Genomic DNA, 22,552 nt, shown 5'->3' on the forward strand with positions numbered 1-22,552 from the left:
TTACATTTTCAGAAAGACAAAGGATGACGGAATTCATGTACACCAAAATTTCACTATAAGAAATTTAACAGCAATTTATCAGGCTAAAATAAAATGATACCAGAGAGTAGCCCACATCTATGAAACTGAATGAAGAACTTCAGAAAAGGTATGTGAATAAATATTTTTGCTATTTTTTAAATAAATACTCTTAAATTTACTTTTTTTAAGGTTGCACCTGCAGCATATGGAAGTTCCTGGGCTAGGGGTCAACTTGGAGTTGCAGCTGCCAGCCTCCTCCACAGCCACAGCAATGTGGGAGTTCAAGCCACATCTGTAACCTACGCCACAGCTCATGGCAACAAGTAATATTTACCCTACTGAGAGAGGCCAGGGATTGAATCTGCATCCTCATGGACACTGTGCTGGGTTCTTAACCTGCTGAACCATGAAAGGAACTCTTATTTTTAATTACTGATTGTTAAAAGCATAAATAATAACAATGTAGGTAAGGAATATAACACATGGAAGTAAAATAAATGTCTAATATTAAAGATCAAAGTTACAAAATTCACATTGTAAAGTTGTTCACATTGTTCATAAAATAGGATAATACTATTTTGAGTAGAACATGATAAATTAAGGAGGCACTCTGCAATAAGTGGAATAACCACTAAAACATAATTCAAAGAGATACAAGACATCAACAGCAGAGAAAATATTTAATATTAAAAATACTTGATAATTGCTCAAAAAAAGCAGAAAAGGAAATTTAATTAAAAAGATGACAATCTTAAAAAACAACTAGATGAAAAATTACATTAAATGTAAATGGACTTAATACTGAACTTAAAAATTAGACATTGTCACTGGGTAAAAAAGCAGGACCAAACTATATGCTATTTAAAAGAAATACACTTTAAGTGTTCCTATTGTGGCACAGTTCCTATTGTGGCACAACTAGTATCCATGAGGACTCAGGTTCAATCCCTGGCCTCTCTCAGTGGGTCAACGATCTGGTGTTGCCATGAGCTGTGATGTAGGTCGCAGATGCGGCTCAGATCTGGCATGCTGTGGATGCGGCGTAGGCCAGCAGCTATAGCTCCAATCTGACCCCCAGCCTGAAAACTTTCCTATGCTGTGGGAGTGGCCCAAAAAAGCAAGAAAATTTTAAAAAAAAATTTAAACTAAAAAATACACTTTGGATGTAAATAAGCATGCTAAAAATAAAATGATATGATATATAACTTTTTATCTTTTTTAAGTTTTATATATATATATATTTTTTTTTTTCGCTTTTTAGGGCTATGCCCTCAGCATATGGTGGTTCCCAGGGTAGTGGTCTAATCAGAGCTGTAGTTGCTGGCCTACACCACAGCTACAGCAATGCAGGATCCAAGCCGCATCTGTGACCTACACCACAGCTCACAGCAACACCGGATCCTTAACCCACTGAGCAAGGCCAGGAATCGAACCTGCAACCTCATGGTTTCTGGTTGGGTTCGTTTCCACTGCACCATGACGGGAACTCCTCTTTTTAGATTTTACTGAAGTATAGCTAATTTACAAGGCCATGATAATTTCTGCCATGCAACAAAGTGACCCAGTTATACATATACACATATCCATTCTCTCAGATTCTTCCCACACAGATTATCACAGAATACTGGATAGAGTTCTCTGTGCTATACAGCAGGTCTCATTGGCCAATCATTCCACATAATTCTGTGAGCAGATGCCAATCCCAAAACTCAATCCATCTCCAACACTGCCACCTGTCCACTTTGGTAACAGTAAGTTTTTCAGAGTCTGTGAGTCTGTTTCTGCTGTGCTAATAAGTTCATCCATATCCTTTTTTTTTTTTTTCAGCTTCCACATAGAAGTAATACCATATGATGTTTGTCTTGACTGACAAACTTCACTTAGTATGATAGTTTGTAGATCCATCCATGTTGCTCCAATGGCATATTTCATTCTTCTTTATGGCTGAGTATTATTCCATTGTATATATGTACCACATCTTCTTTATCCATTCCTCTGTTGATGGACATACAGGTTGTTTCCTTGTTTGCCTATTGTAAATAGTGCTGCTATGAACACTGGGGTGCATGTATCTTTTCAAATTTATCTTTTCAAATTAGGTTTTTCTCTGGATAGATACACAGGAGTGGAATTGCTGGATCATATGGTACTTTCATTTCTAATTTTTTGAGGAACCTCCATATTGTTTTGCATAGTGGTTGTACCAATGTACATTCCCAACAACAGTGTAAGAGGCTTCTCTTTTCTCCACATCCTCTCTGGCATTTATTATTTGTAGACTTTTTTGATGATGGCCATTCTGGCTGGTGTAAGGTGGTACCCCATAGTACTTTTGATTTGCATTTCTCTAACAATTAGTGATGTTGAGCATATTTTCATGTGGTTTTTGGCCATCCATATGCCTTCTTTGGAGAAATGTGTATTTAGGTCTGCCCATTTTTTAATTTTTTTTTTATATTGAGCTGTAGGAGGTGTTTGTACATTTTGAAGATTAACTTCTTGTCAGTTGCTTCATTTGCAAATATCTCAGATTCAATGGGTTATCTTTTTGTTTATGGTTTCCTTTGCTGTGCAAAAACTTTTAAGTTTAATTAGGTTCCAATTGTTTATTTTTGTTTTTATTGTCATTACTCTAGGAGGTGGATCTGAGAAGATATTGCTGCAGTTTATGTCAGAGAGTATTCTGCCTATGTTTTCCTCTAAGAGTTTTATAGTATCTGTTCTTATATTTAGATCTTTAATCCATTTTGAGTTTATTTTTGTGTACGATGTTAGAGAATGTTCTAATTTCATTCTTTTGCATGTAGCTACACAGTTTTCCCAGCACCACTCACTGAAGAGAGTATCTTTACTCCATTGTATATTCTTGCCTCCTTTGTCATAGATTAATTGACCATAGGTGCTTGGGTTTATTTCTGGACTTTCTATTCTGTTCCATTGCTCTATATTTCTGTGTTTGTGCAACTACCAAACTGTTTTCAAGACTGTAGCTTTGCAGTGTAGTCTGAAATCAAGGAGCATGCATTTTTCTTTCTCAGAATTTCTTTCGCTCTCTGGGGTGTTTTGTGTTTCCAAACAAATTTTAAAATATTTTGGTCTAGTTCTGTGAAGAATGCCATTGGTAATTTGAAAGGGACTGCACTGAATCTGCAGATTGCCTTGGATAATATAGTCATTTTGATAAGGTTGATTCTTCCAAACCAAGAGCATGGTGTATCTTTCCATCTGTTTGTGTCATCTGTGATTTCTTTCATCAATGTTTTATAGTTTTAAGAATATAGTCTTTTGTCTCTTTAGGTATGTTTATTCCCAGGTATTTTATTCTTTCTTGATGCAGTGGTAAATGGGATTTTTTTCCCTAATTTCTCTTTCTGATCTTTCATTGTTAGTATATAGAAATGCAGTCAATTCTTATGTTTTAATTTTGTACCCTGCAACTTTTCCAAATTCATTGATGAGCTCTAACAGTTTTCTGGTAGTGTCTTCAGGATTTTCTAGGTACAGTATCATGTCATCTGCGAACAATGATAGTTTTACTTCCTCCTTTAAAATTTAGATTCCTTTTATTTCTTTTTATTCTCTGATTGCTGTGGCTAGGACTTGGAAAACTAGGTTGAACAGAAGTGGCAAGAGCAGCATCCTTGTCTTGTTCCTGATCAGCTTTTCACCATTGAGAATGACATTAGCTGTGGGTTTATCTTATATGGCCTTTATTATGTTGAGGTAGGTTCCCTCTATGCCCACTATGCCCACTTTTTGGAGGGTTTTTATCATAAACGGGTGTTAGATTTTGTCAAAAGCTTTTTCTGCATCTATTGAGAGGATCATATGCTTTTGATTCTTCAGCTTGTTAATGTAGTATATCACACTGGTTGATTTGCGGTTATTGAAAAATCCTTGCATCCCTGTGATAAATTCCACTTGATCATGGTGTATGATTCTTTTAATATATTGCTGAAATTTTGTTGAGGATTTCTGCATCTATGTTCATCAGTGATATTGGTCTCTAATTTTCTTTTTTGTGATATCTTTGGTTTTGGTATCAGAGTGATGGTAGCCTCATAGAATGAGTTTGGGAGTGTTCCTTCCTCTGCAATTTTTTGGAAGAATTTCAGAAGGATAAGCGTTAACTCTTTAAATTTTTTATAGAATTCACCTGTGAAGCTATGTGGTCCTAGACTTTTGTTTGTCAGAAGTTTTTTAACCACAATTTCAATTTCCATACTTGTGACTGGTCCATTCATCTTTTCTATTTCTTCCTGGTTTAGTCTTGTAAGATTGTACCTTTCTAAGAATGTATCCATTTCTTTGAGGTTGTCCGTTTTATTGGCATATAGATGCTTGTGGTAGTCTCTTAGGATCCTTGGTACTTCTGTGATGTCTGCTGTAACTTCTTTTTCAGTTCTAAGCTTATTGATTTGAGTCCTCTTTTTTTTCTTGATGAGTATGGCTAAGGGTTTATCAATTTTGTTTGATCGTTTCAAAGAACGAGCTCTTAGTTTCACTGATCTTTTCTATTGCTTTTTGTTTTAATTTCATTTACTTCTGCTCTGATCTTTATGATTTCTTTCCTTTTACTAACTTTGGCTTTTGTCTGTTCTCTATCTAGTTGTTTCAGGTGCAAAGTTAGGTTTATTTCAGATTTTTCTTGTTTCCTGAGTTGACCTGTATTGCTATAAACTTGCATCTTAGAAGTGCCTTTTCTGCATCCCAGAAGTTTTGGATTGTTGTGCCTTTGTTGTCACTTGCTTCTAGATATTTTTAGATTTCTTCTGATTTCTTCAGTGATCCATTGGATTTTTTTTAGTAGCATATTGATTAGTCTCCATGTGTGTTTTTTTTTTTGCAGTTTTTTTCTTGTTGTTGATTTCTAGTCTTATAGCATTGTGGTTGGGAAATATGTTTGATATAATTTCAATTTTGTTAAAATTTACTGAGGCTTGATTGTGGTCCAGAATGTGATCTATCCTGGAGAATGATCTATGTGCGCTTTAGAAGGTGTATTCTGCTGCTTTTAGATGGAATATTCTAAAAATATCTATTAAGTCCATCTGTTCTAACACATCATTTAAGGCCTGTATTTCCTTCTTGATTTTCTGTCTGGATGATCTATCCATTGCTGTAAGTGGGGTGTTAAATCCCCCACTATTACTGTGTTTTTGTTAATTTTTCATTTTAAGGCTATTAGTAGTTATCTTATATATTGAGGTGCTTCTATATTAGGTGCATATATATTTACCATTGTTATATCTTCTTCTTCGATTGATCCTTTGATCATTACGTAATGACCTTCTTTGTCTCTTGTAACATTATTTTTAGGTCCATTTTGTCTAATATGAGTATTGCTACTCTGGCTTTCTTTTAATTTCCATCTGCATGGAATATTTTCTTCCATCCTCTTACTTTCACTTTCTCTGTGTCCTTAGAGCTGAGGGTCTCTTGCAAACAGCATATATATGGGTCTTGGTTTTGTATCCATTCAGCCAGTCTATGTCTTTTGTTTGTAGCATTTACTCCAATTACACTTAAGTTTATTATTAATATATAAGTTCTTATTGCCATTTTGTTAAATGTTTTGGATTTACTTTTGTTGGTCTTTTTTCTTCCCTTCTTCTCTTGTTCTCTTCTTTTGTGGTTTGATGACTATCTTTAGAGTTGTGTATGGAATAAGTTTTTTCTTATTCATGTGTGTATCTATTGCAGGTTTTTGGCTTGTGGTTACCATGAGGTTTTGATATAGGAGTCTATATATATATACAATATTGTTTTAAGTTTTTGGTCTCTTAATTGCAAACACATCTCCAGTACCATGTGTTTGTACCCACCTCTTCTCATAATTGCAGGTTTTGATATCATATTCGTGTGTGGGTGATTTCCTACCTTTACTATATATTTGCTTTTACTCATGTGTAATTTTCTTGCTTCTTTCTTTTCCATCTAGAGAAGTTCCTTTAGTATTTGCTGTAAAGCTGGTTTAGTGGCGTTGTATTCTCTAAGCTTTTGCTTGTCTATAAAGCTTTTTCTTTCTCCTTCAAACCTGAATGAGAGCCTTGCTGGGTAGAGTATTCTGGGTTGGAGTTTTTTTCCTTTCATCATATTAAGTATATCATGCCACTCCCTTCTGGTCTGCATGGTTTTGGCTGAAAAATCAGCTGACATCCTTATTGGAGTTCCCTTGTAAGTTATTGATTGCTTTTCCTTAGCTGCTTTCAATATTTTCTCTTTGTCTTTAATTTTGATCAATTAATGTGTGTTTCAGGGTGTTTCTCCTTGGGTTTATTCTATATGGTATTTGTTGCACTTCCTGCATCTGAGTGATTCCTTTCCAACGTTAGGGAAGTTTTTGGCTATTATCTCTTCAAAAATTTTCTCTGGCCCTTTCTCTCTATCTGCTCCTTATGGCACCACTATAATGCAAATGTTGGTGCATTTAAAGTTGTCCCAGAGTTCTCTTAGACTCTCATTTCTTTTCATTCCTTTGTCTTTATTCTTTTCCACATCACTGATTTCCACCAGTCTGTCTTCCACCCCACTTATTCATTCTTCTTCCTCCTGTAACCTGCTATTGGTTCCTTCTAGTGGATTTTTTTATTTTGGTTATTGAATTTTGAATTTCTACGTGTTTAATCTTTAAATCTTCTACTTCTTTGTTCAACTTTTCTTCCAATTTATCATTCCTTGCCTCCAGTTTTTTTCCAAGATCTTTGATCATCTTTACTATCATTATTCTAAAGTCTTTTTCATGGAGGCTACTAATCTTCAGTTCACTTAGATGTTTTTCAGGTGTTTCTGTCTAGTTCCCTCATCTGGCTTATATTCCTCTGCCTTTTCATTTTGCATAGCTTTTCATCTAGTCTCCTTTTTGCAGGCTAGAGAGTGGAGCCTCTATTGCTTCTGGTGTCTACTCCTTGTTGGGGAAATTGATACAGGGGTTTGTTACAGGCTTCCTTACAGGAAGGACTGGTGCCTGCCCACAGGTAGGTGGAACTAAGATTTGTCCCTCTGATGAGCAGGGCTTTGACTCTATGTGTTAAAAAACAAAAACAAACCAAAAAAATGAACCTTTTAAAAAGGCAAAGGATCTGGCAGAGCCTCCTTGCCTGCCCACTTCAAGTGTCCCATCTTAATAAATCTATTTCTTGCCTATCAAAAAAAAAATAAAAAGGCAAAGGATCTGAACACACATTCCTCCAAAGAAGATACACAAAATAATAGTGGATAACTGTAATTTTAAAAAAAAATGGACAGGAGTTTCTGCTGTGGCTCAGTAGGTTAGGAACCCAACTAGTATCCCTGAGGATGCGGGTTCAATCCCTGGCCTTGCTCAGTGGGTTAAGGATCCAGGGTTGCTGCAAGTTGAGGTGTAGGTCACAGATACAGCTCAAATCTGCATTGCTGTGGCTGTGGCTGGCAGCTGCAGCTCCAATTTGACCTCTAGCCTGGCAACTTCCATATGCCACAGGTTTGCTCTTAAAAAAAGGCAATAATAATAACAATGGCTGGCAAGGCTGTGGAGAAATTAGAACACTCATGTATTGCTAGTAGGAATGTAAAATAGTGCACTGGTGAGGAAAACAGTTTGACATTTCCTCAAAAAGTTAAACATAGAGTTACCATATAAAATTACCCAGTAATTTCATTCTAAGTAATTACCTTAGTCAGTTCAGGCTGCTATAACAAAAATATCACAGACTGGTTGGCTTAAACAACAAACATTATTAATTTTTTTTCCCCACTGTACAGCAAGGGGCTCAAGTTATCCTTACATGTATACATTACAATTACATTTTTTTCCCCCACCCTTTGTTCTGTTGCAACATGAGTATCTAGACAAAGTTCTCAATGCTACTCAGCAGGATCTCATTGTAAATCCATTCTAAGTTGTGTCTGATAAGCCTAAACTCCCGATCCCTCCCACTCCCTCCCCCTCCCATCAGGCAGCCACAAGTCTCTTCTCCAAGTCCATGATTTTCTTTTCTGGGGAGATGTTCATTTGTGCTGGATATTAGATTCCAGTTAGAAGTGATATCACATGGTATTTGTCTTTGTCTTTCTGGCTCATTTCACTCAGTATGAGATTCTCTAGTTCCATCCATGTTGCTGCAAATGGCACTATGTCATTCTTTTTTATGGCTGAGTAGTATTCCATTGTGGATATATACCACCTCTTCTGAATCCAATCATCTGTCGATGGACATTTGGGTTGTTTCCATGTCCTGGCTATTATGAATAGAGCTGTAATTAACATGTGGGTGCATGTGTCTTTTTTAAGGAAAGTTTTGTCTGGATATATGCCCAAGAGTGGGATTGCGGAGTCATATGGAAGTTCTATGTATAGATTTCTAAGGTATCTCCAAACTGTTCTCCATAGTGGCTGTACCAGTTTACATTCCCACCAACAGTGCAGGAGGGTTCTCTTTTCTCCACAGCACTTGTTATTTGTGGATTTATTAATGATGGCCATTCTGACTGGTGTGAGGTGGTATCTCATGGTAGTTTTGATTTGCATTTCTCTTATAAACAATCAGTGATGTTGAGCATTTTTTCATGAACAAACATTATTTCTTACAGTTCTTCAGGCTGAGAAATCCAAGATCAAGGCACCAGCAGATCCAGGGTCTGATGAGGATTCACTTCCTGCCTTGGAGATAGCCACCTTTTTTCTGTATCCTTTCCTGGCCAGGAGCAGAGACAGGAAGCATGCTCTCTCATGTCTCTTCTTACAAAGACATTAATCCCTTATAAGAAGGGTTCCACCCTCATGAACCAATCACCTTCCAAAGGCCCCATCTCTAAATGCCATTATACTGAGGATTAGGATTCCAACATATGAATGTTGGGAGAACACAAACATTCAGTCCATAGTAGGAATACACTCAAGAGAACTGAAGACATAAGTTTAGATAAAAACTTATACATAAATGCTCATAGAAGTATTATTTATAACACCCAAAAAGTAAAAAAAAAAAAAAAAACTGATAAGAAGGCACACACAAAAGGCCAGATTGTATGATTCCATTTATATTGTCTGTTTAGAATAGGCAAATCCACAGAGACAGAAAGTGTATTAGCAGTTGCCAGGGTCTGGAGGAATAGAGGGAAAATGCGGAATGAATGCTAATGATAAGGAGGTTACCAAAATGCTCTAGAATAATATATTGCTGATGGTTGCAGAACCTTGTGACTATACTAAAAAGTATAATTTTAGTATAATTATATACTAAATTATATATATATAATTATATACTAAATTATATTATATATATATATATATAATTTAGTATAATTTAATTTAAAAAGATGATCTGCTATGTGAATAATTTCTCAATAAATAAAAAGAAATGAATAGACAAGACACAAACTAGGAGAAAATGTTCAGAAAACATTTATCTGATAAAGGACTTACATAATATAAAGAGAATTTTTGACCAAAAAAGTATGTATGTATAAATATTAATATATATATTCATATAGACATGTAAATGCCATTACATTATATAATGAATATATATATATGTAATATAATGGACTTTACATTATATTACATATATATAAGAGAGAGAGAGAAAAAATGAGTAAAGGAACTGAAGGTACACCTCATAAAGGAAGATATATAAATGGTCAATAAAACACACAAAAAGTTCTTCATATCATTAGTAATCAGAGAAACTCAAATAAAAGTCACAATGTGATGTTTTAATCCCACTCAAGTAGTTAAAATCAAAAAGACTAATAATACCAAAAGATGACAAAGATGTAGGACATTTGAAACTCCATGCACTGCTGATAAGATTGTAACATCATACAGCCACATTATAAGAAATTGCCAAACAACTTGCCAAAGTCCTATGATGCAGTGACCCCCACATCTAGATATTACCCAAGATGTAAACACATATACAGGAGTTCCCATGATGGCGCAGTGTAAACGAATCTGACTAGGAACCATGAGGTTGCAGGTTCAATCTCTGGCCTCACTCAGTGGGTTAAGGATCCAGTGTTGCCGTGAGCTGTGGTGTACGTCACAGACATGACTCGGATCTGGCGTTGCTGTGGCTCTGGCGTAGGCTGGTGGCAACAGCTCTGATTAGACCCCTAGGCTGAGAACCTCCGTATGCCACAGGTGAGGGCCTCAAAAGACAAAAAAAAAAAAAGACAAAAATAAAAATAAAAATAAAAACATATCCACAAAATGACAATCACATGAATGTTTTACCACCCTTATTTATAATAGCCAAAATCTGAAACAATGCAAACCTATCATGAAGAGAATAAAACAAACAGTGGTGATGTTGAGCATTTTTTCATGTGCCTGTTGGCCATCTGTATATCTTCCTTGGAGAAAGGTCTATTCATGGACTTGGAGAATAGACTGTGGTTGCCAAGGGGGAGGAGGAGGGAGTGGGATGGTTTGGGAGCTTGGGGTTAATAGATGCAAACTATTGCCTTTGGAATGGATTAGCAATGAGATCCTGCTGTATAGCACTGGGAACTATATCTAGTCACTTATGATGGAGCATGATAATGTGAGAAAAAAGAATGTATACATGTATGTATAACTGGGCCACCATGCTGTATAGTAGAAAAAAATAACGTATTTGAGAAATAATATAAAAAAAAAAACAGTGGTACACTTACATGATGGATGCTGCTTAGCAACTAAAAGGAATGAACAATTGATATACACAACAATGTGTATGAATCTTCAAAACAAGTTGGGTCAAAGACACCAAAGCCAAGAGAGTACACACTATATAATTCAATTTATTTGAAGTACAAGAACATGCAAAGCTAATCTACACTATCTGGTATTTGGAAGAGGTAGGAAAAAGACTAGGAAGGGGCACAGGGAAGCTTTCTGGGTGATGGAAATGTTCTGTATGTTGATTTGGGTGATGATTACACAAAGTTGAAAAACTTCTGAACTGTACACTTAAGATTTTCACATGTTAAGTAAAGTACACCTCTATTTTAAGAATTAAATAAAGATAGGAAAAAAGTCTAAACAATAAATCAATTTAGAAATTATTCACATTCCATTAAATATCAAAGAATCTGGATTCAGGATTAATTTATGGATTAAGGCTTAGGTACTCTTTTTTTCTGGCCTACTTTCTGGTCAGTGCTTCACATTGATAACTATGTTTATGATATATGCATTTGTGTCTGTATTTTGCCAAACTGAAATATCAGTATTTAAACTATACTAAATAACCCCCTCATGCAAACATGCACACACAGAAATAATCCTTTCTGGCAGCATTATGAAATGTTTTTTGACATCCCTCTTTTAATTAAATAAACCATATGTCTCCAATTATCAGTACTATAAGCTTTCAAAATTATGGGAGTAATCTAAATACTTTCTTCAAAAAATTGAACATACAGAGAAAGCTTAGATTAGAATCATGATTTTTATCTATTTTAAGAGACTAGAAGAGCAGAAGGGGTTACAATCTCATCATATTATGCAACTCTTCTGCTCCAATATATCAAAAACTTGATGAACCAAGGTCATGCAGGACAGCTGAGAAGGAATCAAAGTAAACAATGTACCTTGTCGCCAAGAAAGCCTGCCAATGTGAGATTAGAACTCTCCATCCTAACAAAAAAAAGCATCTTTGGAAAGTTCCTACAACATTTTATGACTCATAGATATTCCCAGAGGTTCCTGTTTCCATTCTGCAGTAGACAGTGTTTGAAGACGTGCAGTTCTCGTCAACTGTTGTTCTTAGGCAACTTGGCTAAAATATCTGTTTAAAAAACATTTGTTGGAAAGATGATATGTTTGGATGTTTTCATCTTTTTAAACCAAATTCCAGATTTTAAATTTGTTTAACTCTTAATTCGATGTTAACATAAAGACTGGCCTAAGAAGAATCACTATGTTACATAATATCTATTGTGAACTCAGCAATTTTCCCATTTGAAAACTCCAAACCAGAGGGTATATATTCTTGGCATAGCCCCCCCTGCATATCCTTCCAAACTGCCTCCAGATCCCTGGCTCCGTATTCAATAGTTCTGGCTCTGATCTTGGCCACCCAGTTCAGTATCTCACCTTGGCTTCCACTTTGACCAAAACTGCCAAGTCACCTCCCAGCCCACCAGGACTTGATTCCTGGCTATTCTCCACTTTTGTCTAACCCCAGTTCTCGCTTTCCATTCTAAGTATTGAACAATACTCCTGAGCTCTTTTCTCTACATACTCTTTTAATTTAACTGTACTTCGCTCATTTACAGATTAGCAGTCTTCACCTCCAAGGCCTATTCTCTACTCTTAGCTGGCTCCTCCACTTTCTCTTCTTTTCTCCCCAAAGTACCAAACAATAAACCACCTAGTTCTAAATAGCATCCAAAATCCATACATGGTCTTATTGGTTTGTTTCCTGACAATATGATGATATGAACATGAAAGAAGGCATAATATTATAAAATGTTTTAGCATTATCCCAATAAGTGTTATTCCTTCATTTAATAGGCATGTTAATGGAGGGCGACCTGATCTCTCTTGACTCCTTAAGTGACTCATCGCTGCTCCACTCCCTAGTTCAGTCCTTCATCTCTCCTTTACTCTTGGCATTTCCCACACACATGCTTCCTTTGAAAAGGCAGTTCTTCTCCCAGATCCACACTCATCCCTCCCTTGATTCTGTTGTGGATCAGACTCTACACAGATGTGGCAAACTGGGTCCAGCCCAAACACATGTTCAGTTTGACTTACATAGCATTTTAGACTTTTTTCAGTTAGTTGACAACATTTAAAAATTGGAAGAGTAAGCCTAAAAGTAGAAATTTCTAAAGGAAATGAACAAAGGATACCAACAGTATATCTGCCCTCCCATCTTCATTGCAGCATTATTCACAATAACCAAAATATGTAAACAACTCAATGGATGAGTGGATAAGAACATGTGGGATAGATAGATAGATACATAGATACATAGATAGATAGATAACCAGATATACACACACACAGAGTGGAATATTATTCAGCCATGAGAAAGACAGGAATCCTGCCATTTGCTAAAACATGGAAGGATCTTACAGGCATTATGCTAAGAGATATAAGCCAGACAGAAAAAGACAAATACTCCATGGTATGCTTGTATGTGGAATCTTTAAAAATAAAGGATTAAACTCATAGAAACATAGAACAGAAAAGTGGTCATCAGGGGCTGGTGGATGGGGGAAATAGGGAGACGTTGGTAAAAGGGTACAAACTTTCAGCTACATGGTGAATCTAATGTGTAACAATTAGATTGGTAAGATGGCACAAACTTTCAGCTATAAGATTGATAAAACTTTATTGTATAATTAAAATTTGCTAAGAGAGTAGAACTTAAATGTTCTCACCAAAAAAGATGAACGTGAGGTGACACGTGTGTTAATTAGCTATACGGATGGGGGAATCCTTTCACAATATATATGTGTATCAAATCACCGCAATGTACACTTTAAATACCTTCAATTGGAGTTCCCATCATGGCTCAGTGGTTAACGAATCGGACTAGGAACCATGAGGTTGCAGGTTCGATCCATGGCCTTGCTCAGTGAGTTAAGGATCTGGCGTTGCCGTGAGCTGTGGTGTAGGTTGCAGACACGGTTCGGATCCCACGTTGCTGTGGCTCTGGTGTAAGCAGCAGCTACAGCTCTGATTGGACCCCTAGCCTGGGAACTCCCATATGCCGTGGGAGCAGCCCTAGAAAAGGCAAAAAGACCAAAATAAAATAAAATCAATATCTCTCATCCTACAGGGTATCTATCCACATGGCCTTCAATCATTAAGTCTAGAGTGAACATCTTGAAAGCATGGCAACTAGGCTCCAAAAGGCAAGGACAAGGAAACTGCAGGCCCCTTAACGATGATACAAAGGCCCTGAAGGCCTGGACTAGAACATGCCTGAATGTCACTTTTGCCACATTGTATTAGTTAAAGCAAGTCAAAAGTACAGCCCATTTCCAAGAGGAGGGAAAATAAACTTCATTTCTTATTGTGAAAAACAGCATACATGTAGAGGCAGGTGAGGTATTGATGCACCCATCTTTGGAGACTACCAAAGAATTTAGTAAGGGATAAAAGTAAAACAATGATGACAGTCAAGCATTAGAATTATGGTATGAATAAAATAAAGGTATGAACAAGAGAAATATGAAAGGAGCAGCAGGCAGAAATATTTCTCATAAGAAACATGGAACTAAAACAGTTGTTTCAACTATGACACATAAACTGAGATATTTGAAATAAGTGGTTTTTAAAAATTAGACATTAGAAATGAGTTAAGCATTAACTACAACTACATGAAGAAAATGAATAAGAAGTGAAACACTCCAAATAGAGGCAAGATTGTGGAATAGAGAGGTATGGAGCACAATGAGAGCCAGAAAATGCAAGCACTGCGGTATTAGTGGAGCAAGGCTATTTGTGGATGGACAGGCAGGCTTTCTGTCAGGCAGCTGTACATAAAGATCTGAAGCTTTTTGAAGAGGTCTAGACTAGAGATAATGGATTTGGGAGTCTTCAGAACATAAATGGTGCCAGAAAGACAGAATATGGTAGGTTGAAATAGGGTGGTATGGAAGAGAAAATATAGTGAGAAGGGCATAGGACCAGGAACAGAGCTCTGGAAATCACCAATATTTAAGATTTTGCACAGGAGACATGAGAAATAACAATAGGAGGAGTAGGATGATAATTTATTAGAGAAGTATATAAGAAGAAAGAGGGAGTTTTCAGGAAAAAAGGAATAGTCAACAGTGTCGACTGTCACAGAATATGACCAAGAAAAGCCAAAAAGTGTTGAATCTGGCAATCTGGAGGTCCTTGGTGAATTCAAGAGTTGTTTCAATAGAAAGGGAGCACAAACTAGATTATAGGGTGTTTAACAGCAAAGAGGTGAGAAAGTAGAATAACGCTGTGGATAGAAGGAGGAAATGTTGACTGAGCTAAAACAAAGATGATACTAACGCATTAACTTATGTCATTACCTTACATTACTATATATTAATAAGTGCTAGCTGACCAAATGTGACTGAATGAATAAATACGCAGTATAGTGAAATAATTCACTTTCATAGAAAGTCAACAAGTTCTCTAACACTGCCTCTTTCAAATCAAAGTTCTCAGCATGATATGTTAATATAACTCATGATTAGCTCAAAGAAATCCTAGATTAATCACTTCATTTATGCTCATTTCTTGCCAAATGCTAATAAATGCCTGCACTAGATACAAGTAAAATCATGAGCAACTAAGGCAGCTTGAGGCAAAAGAAAGAACATCAGATTCAGTTCTGCTCCAGGTTTCTAACCATTCACTTGTATGACCTTGCACAAGTCCCTTCATCTCTCCTGGTCTTGGTTTGCTTTCTGTATTATGGAGTATGAACAGATAAGGGATAAGAGATAAGAAATAGGTATCAAGAGAGTTCTGTTATTGTAAAACCTAATTAGAACCCCACTGGTAAGGACTGAGTATTTCTGCAAGGAAAAATTACTATAGATGTCAACACCCATTTTTGTTTTGATTGTGGAGGTATACATGTATATTTCACAAGGCATATTCCATAGTAAAAATCATCACATACATATCACATGTTAAAGGACTAAATCAGGAAAGTATTTTTAATATAAATAAAAAATATGATATAATGAATTGCTACTTGATTTTTCCCATTTTTAACATTAAATATAATTTGAAATATTATTTTTCAAATACACACACACACACACACACGTGGCAAGTCAAGAAACCACACATACACATGGCAAGTCAAGAAACCACAGTTTTTAACAAACGGGATTTTAATGGAGGGAATTGTTTTCACAGGTGTTAGAGGGCTGAACAAGCAAAAAGGGAAAACCAAGGTAACCCAGGAAGCAGCCACCCCGCCTGAGGTTAGACGACCAAAAGGGAAATGGCGAGGCTAACCAGAATCTCGGAGCTAAAAGAACAAGGCCCCAGATTTGATGCTTTAAGGAAGGTGTTTGGGCTGCCTGCTGCTGGTACCTCTGTGGGAATAGGATGAGGCTGGCTCTGGAAGTGCCAAAAGGAACTGGAGGCTGGAGTCACTCCCAAAGGTTGATGATTAGGAAATGTGCCATTTTGGAACTTCAGCCAAGAAGAATGGTACAAATTTAAAAACTGGAAGAAAGTCTTATCTCATATCCTACTACTCATCCCCAATACTTTCAAGTTCCACTTTAATGACTCTAAAATTTGAGGAACAAAGTTTGCAGAGTCACAGCCCTAGCATTACAGAGTAGAGTCAGAAAGGAGGACATGGAGCTGAGAGACAACAGATAAGTAACTAACACAACTTATTTACTCAGAAAAGTGGAGGTTAACTGCATTGTAGTTAACTGCACAAAAATTAACATTGAAGAAAGTACATTAGAGAATGCAAGAATTATGGAGATTTATACATATACAAATAAGTATGTTAGAGCAGAAAAAAAGAAAACTATCCCATGTTTAAGGAATAACATGCAGAAAGAAGGAGGAAGACAAAGAAAATTTAGACTGCATGGAAAAGATCTCTATTAAAAAAGGGAAATGGCACTGGTATAAATATAATAATTATAACATTAAAACTCTAAGTAATTGACTACACCTCAAAAAAAAGTTATATGTATAGTATATTAGTGCTAAAGACCATCATGAAATGTCCCACATAATCATGGCCTCAAATTTAGTATTACTGGGCTCATATGCTCATGAGAAAACACTACTCATAAAGTGCCCTGAAGTTAAAATAGACCAACAGTGACATCTGCTGCTGCGGACTTACTTTGAAAAGGGCCAGTCTCAACACTTTAAAGTCTCCTGCCAAGACACAGGACTTCTGCTGTGATGAGTCAGCACTTCTGGAACCCATGTTTGTCATCTGTGTATTAGAAGCTTTGCTAAGCCAAGAAAGAACATGGGAAAATGAGAGAATATTTGAAAATGTAACTAAAACAAACAAAAAACAGTGGGGTGGAGGCATAAGTGATGAGAAAAAGAGGCTTCATATTGTCTTTTCTCATCCTGTTTTTCCTTTGGCTAAGTTAAGTCCACATTAATTTTGTAGTTGTCAGCAAGCATGAGCATGTCCTCAGTAAAAAGAAAGATTAACTGTAGCCAGCTTCAGTGGATTCCAACACAAAATTTACAGCATGATATCCAGACCAGAAAAGAAAAAAAGTCAAATGATCAAAGGAGAGTATGTGGGCAATATTTGGAGTTACTCTTACTTCGGAAACCTCTTCCTACGTTGATTATACCTCCTTCAACATCTGCTAACCCTCAGGCTTTTACTTTTCTAAAAGCCAAACGAGCAGAAGGTTTGAATCAAACATCATGGCTTTTAAAAATACAAATAATCACCAGAGTAAAGTGGTCAGTGGGGCTCATTTACATAAACTAATAAGTATTAGTTCAAGAAAATCATGGGTTAATTTATTTGCTCAAGAAAAAAAAATAGCAACTGATACTGAATCCCAATTCCAGTTATTACGAAAAAAGATGAACAAGAAAGGCAGACAGTGCAGTGAAGGAGAACTGAATTAGGAATTCTGACTTGTAATACAAGTTCTGACCACTCACTAAATGCATTGCCTTAAGGAAATCAATAACCTCTCTGGGCCTCAGCTTTCTCTTCCATAGTAGGAAAGGACTGGACTACATGAAAGATCGAAAATGGGTTTCAGGAGTTCTTATCATGGCATAGTGGAAACAAATCCAACTAGGAACCATGAGGTTGCCGGTTCAATCCCTGGTCTCGCTCAGTGGATTAAGGATCTGGCATTGCCATGAGCTGTGGTGTAGGTCGCAGACGTGGCTCGGATCTGGCGTTGCTGTGGCTCTGGCATAAGCCGGCAGCTACAGCTCCGATTAGACCCCTAGCCTGGGAACCTCCATATGCCGCAGGTGTGGCCCTAAAAAGACAAAAAAAAAAAAAATGGGTTTCAACTCATTTTCCTTCTTTCTTTAACTGGCAATGTCTGGTTACCAATTCTAAAGCTGCACCCGGACCTAATGGAAAAGCTGCTAACAAACTAGGAGGGTCTGCTGTAAGCAATATAAACTTGGAGGGGCAGAGTTCATGTCACATATACACAAAGTTCAGGCTAAATTATCTCTCATTTTCTGCAGCTATAAATCCTGCCATTAGCTGTTGTTTTTAGTGCACACAATGTTTCAGCTATACAAGGTGCTCAATAGATATTATTCCAATCTTTGCCATATTTTAAATAGAAGGAAACTCAGAAACATTAAAAAATTTTCTAAAAGCTGCACAACACGGCTGGACTCAATTCCTAACAAAATATCCCAACATCCTCCATTATGACTCAAACCACAACTTCTCTTATTTTAGATCATATCCGCTAAACCTCTTGCAACACAAAAGCCTTAATATCACTACACCTTATCTGATGACACCTTAATACACCCATATTCCTACTAAAAGAAAGGATGAAAGTTTTGAAATGAAAGTTGGTTAGTCCATATAAACATGAAACGGGAAGGCAGGAGCTGAAGGGAAAAAGTGTCCAAGAAAATGCTTTTTTTTCAGCAAACAGATCAGGAAGAATTGTATGGTAAAAATTAAAAGTGACAAAGGAATAACTAAAACTCATGTTCAAACCTAAAGCAAAGACAACTCTAAACAAATAAAATCAGAGGAATAGCAAACCCACAATTGAAAAGAACCATGAAAACGGGACTCTGTATTACATCAACTGCATCTGCATAAGCAACAGCAACTTAATTGGTACAATACTCAGGGATGTGCTGGCTGCATGTCAGTGCCTGATACACACTTGCTGATAATGATGGTTTAGAAATAATTCAGGAAATAGATTCCTGGTGAGAAATAGTTTTGAAGCTTCTTTAATTTGATGCAACATTTTGGACATTCTTTGGGTTATAATGTTCAGGTACAGTAGAAAGCAAGACACTCCAACTTTCAGTTAGAACAAACTGATTCTTTCCACCAGATAACAGAAACCTCAGAAGTCTTTGAAAATGGCATCACAAAATCAGTCTATCCTAACTCCAGAATTACATATGATGCTTTCAGAGTACACACTCAGAAACTTACATTTGCCTCTAGAAAATGACCCAGTAATATGGATGAGTAAAAAAGTGTTAAGGAAATCAAAGGCAACGATGAAACCATAAGAGAAAAATGATTATTAGCAGCCAAACTGGATTTCATATTAAAGAACCTCATGGTCTACGATTAGCTGACTGATTCACTTATGTTATATATGATTCTCCACTTACTATGAGCTAGTCGGTCTGATAGTCACCAGGAATACATAATAAAATGAGGAGTAGATATCTAATTTGAAACAGGTATATAAATAATTAAAACACAAAATAACAAGTAAACCAACAAGATTATGTTTGAGATACATATGTATTACATGAATGTGAAGTAACTACTTTTCTCTCACAGGATCAGAGAAGGATCAGAAAGACATAGAAGTTCAGGGCTGAACTGAAGATTAATATGTTTCTTAAGATATCCATAATTTGCATGTTTTTAAATGATATTAAGATAATAAAAATATTAAAACCAAAGGCATAGACTCTTAGACTGACCTCACTCAGTATAGCTTTGAAAAGAGCCCAGTCAATAACCACATGGGGAAAATGGTACTTGTATAATTACCAAAGCAAAGTGTTGCAGTCTTTTTCATCCCTGCTATTTTAAGGGACCATCATTCCAAGGTAGGAGGGCCCAACCTGGCTTCATGCACAAAGAACACAAGAAAGTCCTGCAAAGAGTGTTGTTCCACATACACTCTGTGACTAATTCTGTTCATGGAATGAACTGAGCTGTGGTCATGGGTCACATTCAGCCAGCCAAGAGAATCTTTCCAGAGTGTAATTGTTCTGGGCATCAAGACACTTTACAGCATGTTCCCATTGCTTTTTGATACTCTGTGGCCAGGAGACTGCTGAGAAAATATTATTCACCCGAATTAGACTGGACTAGTCAACCGCCTGGTTATTACATCTCCGTGTCAGCACAAGCGGTGTCTGCAACCGAACTTACCAGATGTTTCTAATTTCTCTACCTTCTGAACTACAAGTTGTTTTTTTTTTTTTCCCTGACTTTGAAATATTTTAAACAAAGGACTTTCTGTAATGTCTCAGGAAAACTTACAAAATTAAAATCCTGGTTAGTATCACAATAAGAGTCCTGGGGCTCCTGCCACTGCCACATTGATGGGATTTTGACCTTGCTACTCACTACCTGTGAGATTCTCTCAAAAAACTTTTTAGTTCTGGGAGTCTCATTCACTCGAGAGGTTTCCATCTGGCTAACAAACTGAAAAACATCACTGAATTCTGGAGGTTAATTCATGTCTTCTGTTGCATATTACCTAAAATAAATGCTACTTCAAATGAAGGCCTTAATGCTAATAAAAATAGTCAAGTTACATACTTTTCAAACCAGCATCTGCACTTCCAGAAAGTTATCCAACGACTTTCACACATGTTCACAAGGTATATACAAGGATATTCACTGCAGCATGGTTTGTCAGGCCTGAAACTTGGAAACAATCTAAGCATCTATCAGTAGGGGATAGAATATTTAATGCTATATCCACACAAAAAATAATATGTAGCCTTTAAAATACCTAGGAAGGAGTTTCTGCTGTAGTGCAACTGGACTGGCAGTATCTTGAGAGTGCTGGGAGGTAGGCTCAATCACCAGCCGGGCACAATGGGTTAAGGATCTGGCGTTGCTGAAGCTGCAACTTAGGTTGCAACTCTGGCTCAGATCTGATCCCTGGCCCAGGAACTCCACTGAGGGTAGCCAAAAAGGAAAAAAAAAAAAAAAAAAAAAAAAAAACTTGGGCATGTATGTATAAACAAACCTCTACGTATAAGAAGAAGAAAAATCCCCCAAATAATTGATAGGTGAAGAACTATGCCAATACATATATGTAGAAACCCCCACAATATATGATATGTAACTTGTAGCTTTTGAATTTTAATTTGCTGCCATGTACAAGCATTGTTTATTCAAAAAATTAAGTAGGTTTCGTGAAAAAAAAGTAAAATCAAGATAAAATGAGGCCTTGAGGAAACTACACACTACTAAGAACAGGGACATGGTAGAAGGAGGGAAGAAAGAAGAAAAAGAAAATTGTGAGACTTCGAGCTCCCAAAACCATGGAACAGTCTGTCTCTTATTCTCACTAGTAAAATTTCCAACCTGTGTCCCAGTTTGGACTATATCAGTTCTGCTTATCACAAGTGCTCTCAGGAATGGCACCTGGCACCTGACTGTGGACTCTCTTCTGTGAGCTGCCTCACCCTGACTCTTGACGTGGTTATGGGACACTTCTCCCAGCTCTCGATGGCTCTTCAATCCCTCTCCCCGAGAGCTCTCTTCAAGGCTTTGGTGGTGAGCATTTCCCAGAGCTTAGGGGATAGTCCTCAGTACTTCAGACTCCCCTGACAGTGCTTTATTTGTAGATGATTTGTAAAACTGTATCTCCAACATCTGCCTACTTTATGTCATTGTCAAGTCTTCCCTTTCTCTCCCTTTTCATTCTCACTGCCTTCCAACACCATTCTCTGACTGCCTATAGAGACTTTCCAACAGGTGCTATTTAAACACTAAACTTAATCTTCCCCCAGTCTCTACTGCTTTCATTTTTAGTATATGCATATTTACTGCCTTCAAAACTATATGTCAAAAAAAAAAAAAAAAAAAGGAGTTTCTGTTTTGGCACAGCAGAAACAAATACAACCAGGAACCATGAGGTTGCCAATTTGACCCCTAGCCTTGCTCAGTGGGTTAAGGATCCAGAATTGCCATGAGCTGTGGTGTAAGTTGCAGACATGGCTTAGGTCTGGCATTGCTGTGGCTCTGGCATAGGCCAGCAGCAACAGTTCTGATTAGACCCCTAGCCTAGAAACCTCCACATGCCATGGGTGCAGCCCTAAAAAAAAAAAAAAAAAAAAAAAAAAAAAAAAAAAAAAAACTGTATGTCAAATTCCTCAAAGTTAGGAAGATTTTTACAGTTATCTTGGTCTGTACCCCAATCTGACATCCTTCCTCCAATCAAGAAAAGTGTTCCACAACAGGTTTTTACCAATAAATTCTTATATAATATTACATTATTTTCATGAATAAACCATTCCCTTCTCATATAACTACCAGATTTAATACATAGTTTGGCATGCACAATAGGATACAAGAATTTTTATGAATTACTGATTTATTTATTCCTAATCTAAATTATTCCACAATAGATTTGAAACACCACATCAGAATCATTTTTACATGTTTCCTCTCGCAATAGACTAAGCTTTTTCAGGTTAGTGCCCTATGTGTTATTTATTTTCATATTGCTAGGGACTGACTCCCTTTAGGAGCTTACAATTATTATTTGTTACAAGAATGAATATTTTTTTAAAAAATACATGATCAGAGTATTTTCCAGGAGTTCCCTTGTAATGCAGCAGGTTAAGTATCTGACACTGACACTGCAGAGGCTTGGGTCACTGCTGTGGCATGGG

General features: G+C 36.8%; 1 long non-coding RNA gene across 8 annotated transcripts in view; it reads right to left on the reverse strand.

The window, feature by feature from the left end:
• LOC146396040 (uncharacterized) overlaps nt 1-22,552 on the reverse strand; it is a 181,276-nt gene that overhangs the window by 81,355 nt on the left and 77,369 nt on the right. The window contains exons 1-2 of one of the 8 annotated variants that reach the window (XR_014829372.1): nt 19,683-19,820; nt 16,812-16,926 (exon numbers count right to left, since the gene is read on the reverse strand). The exons of 6 other annotated variants lie outside the window; for them this stretch is intronic. This is a non-coding gene — a long non-coding RNA (uncharacterized LOC146396040). Of the gene's footprint in view, nt 1-16,811; nt 16,927-19,682; nt 19,828-22,552 lie in introns of those variants that run through there. One more of the 8 variants, XR_014829375.1, reaches the window with a different exon arrangement.

The sequence above is a fragment of the Sus scrofa genome, chromosome 15 (genome assembly GCF_054392235.1).
Source record: "Sus scrofa isolate SSC_HxYL_T2T_F1_AM1 chromosome 15, Sscrofa_HxYL_maternal_Yorkshire_Landrace_v2.0, whole genome shotgun sequence".
Taxonomy (NCBI): domain Eukaryota; kingdom Metazoa; phylum Chordata; class Mammalia; order Artiodactyla; family Suidae; genus Sus; species Sus scrofa.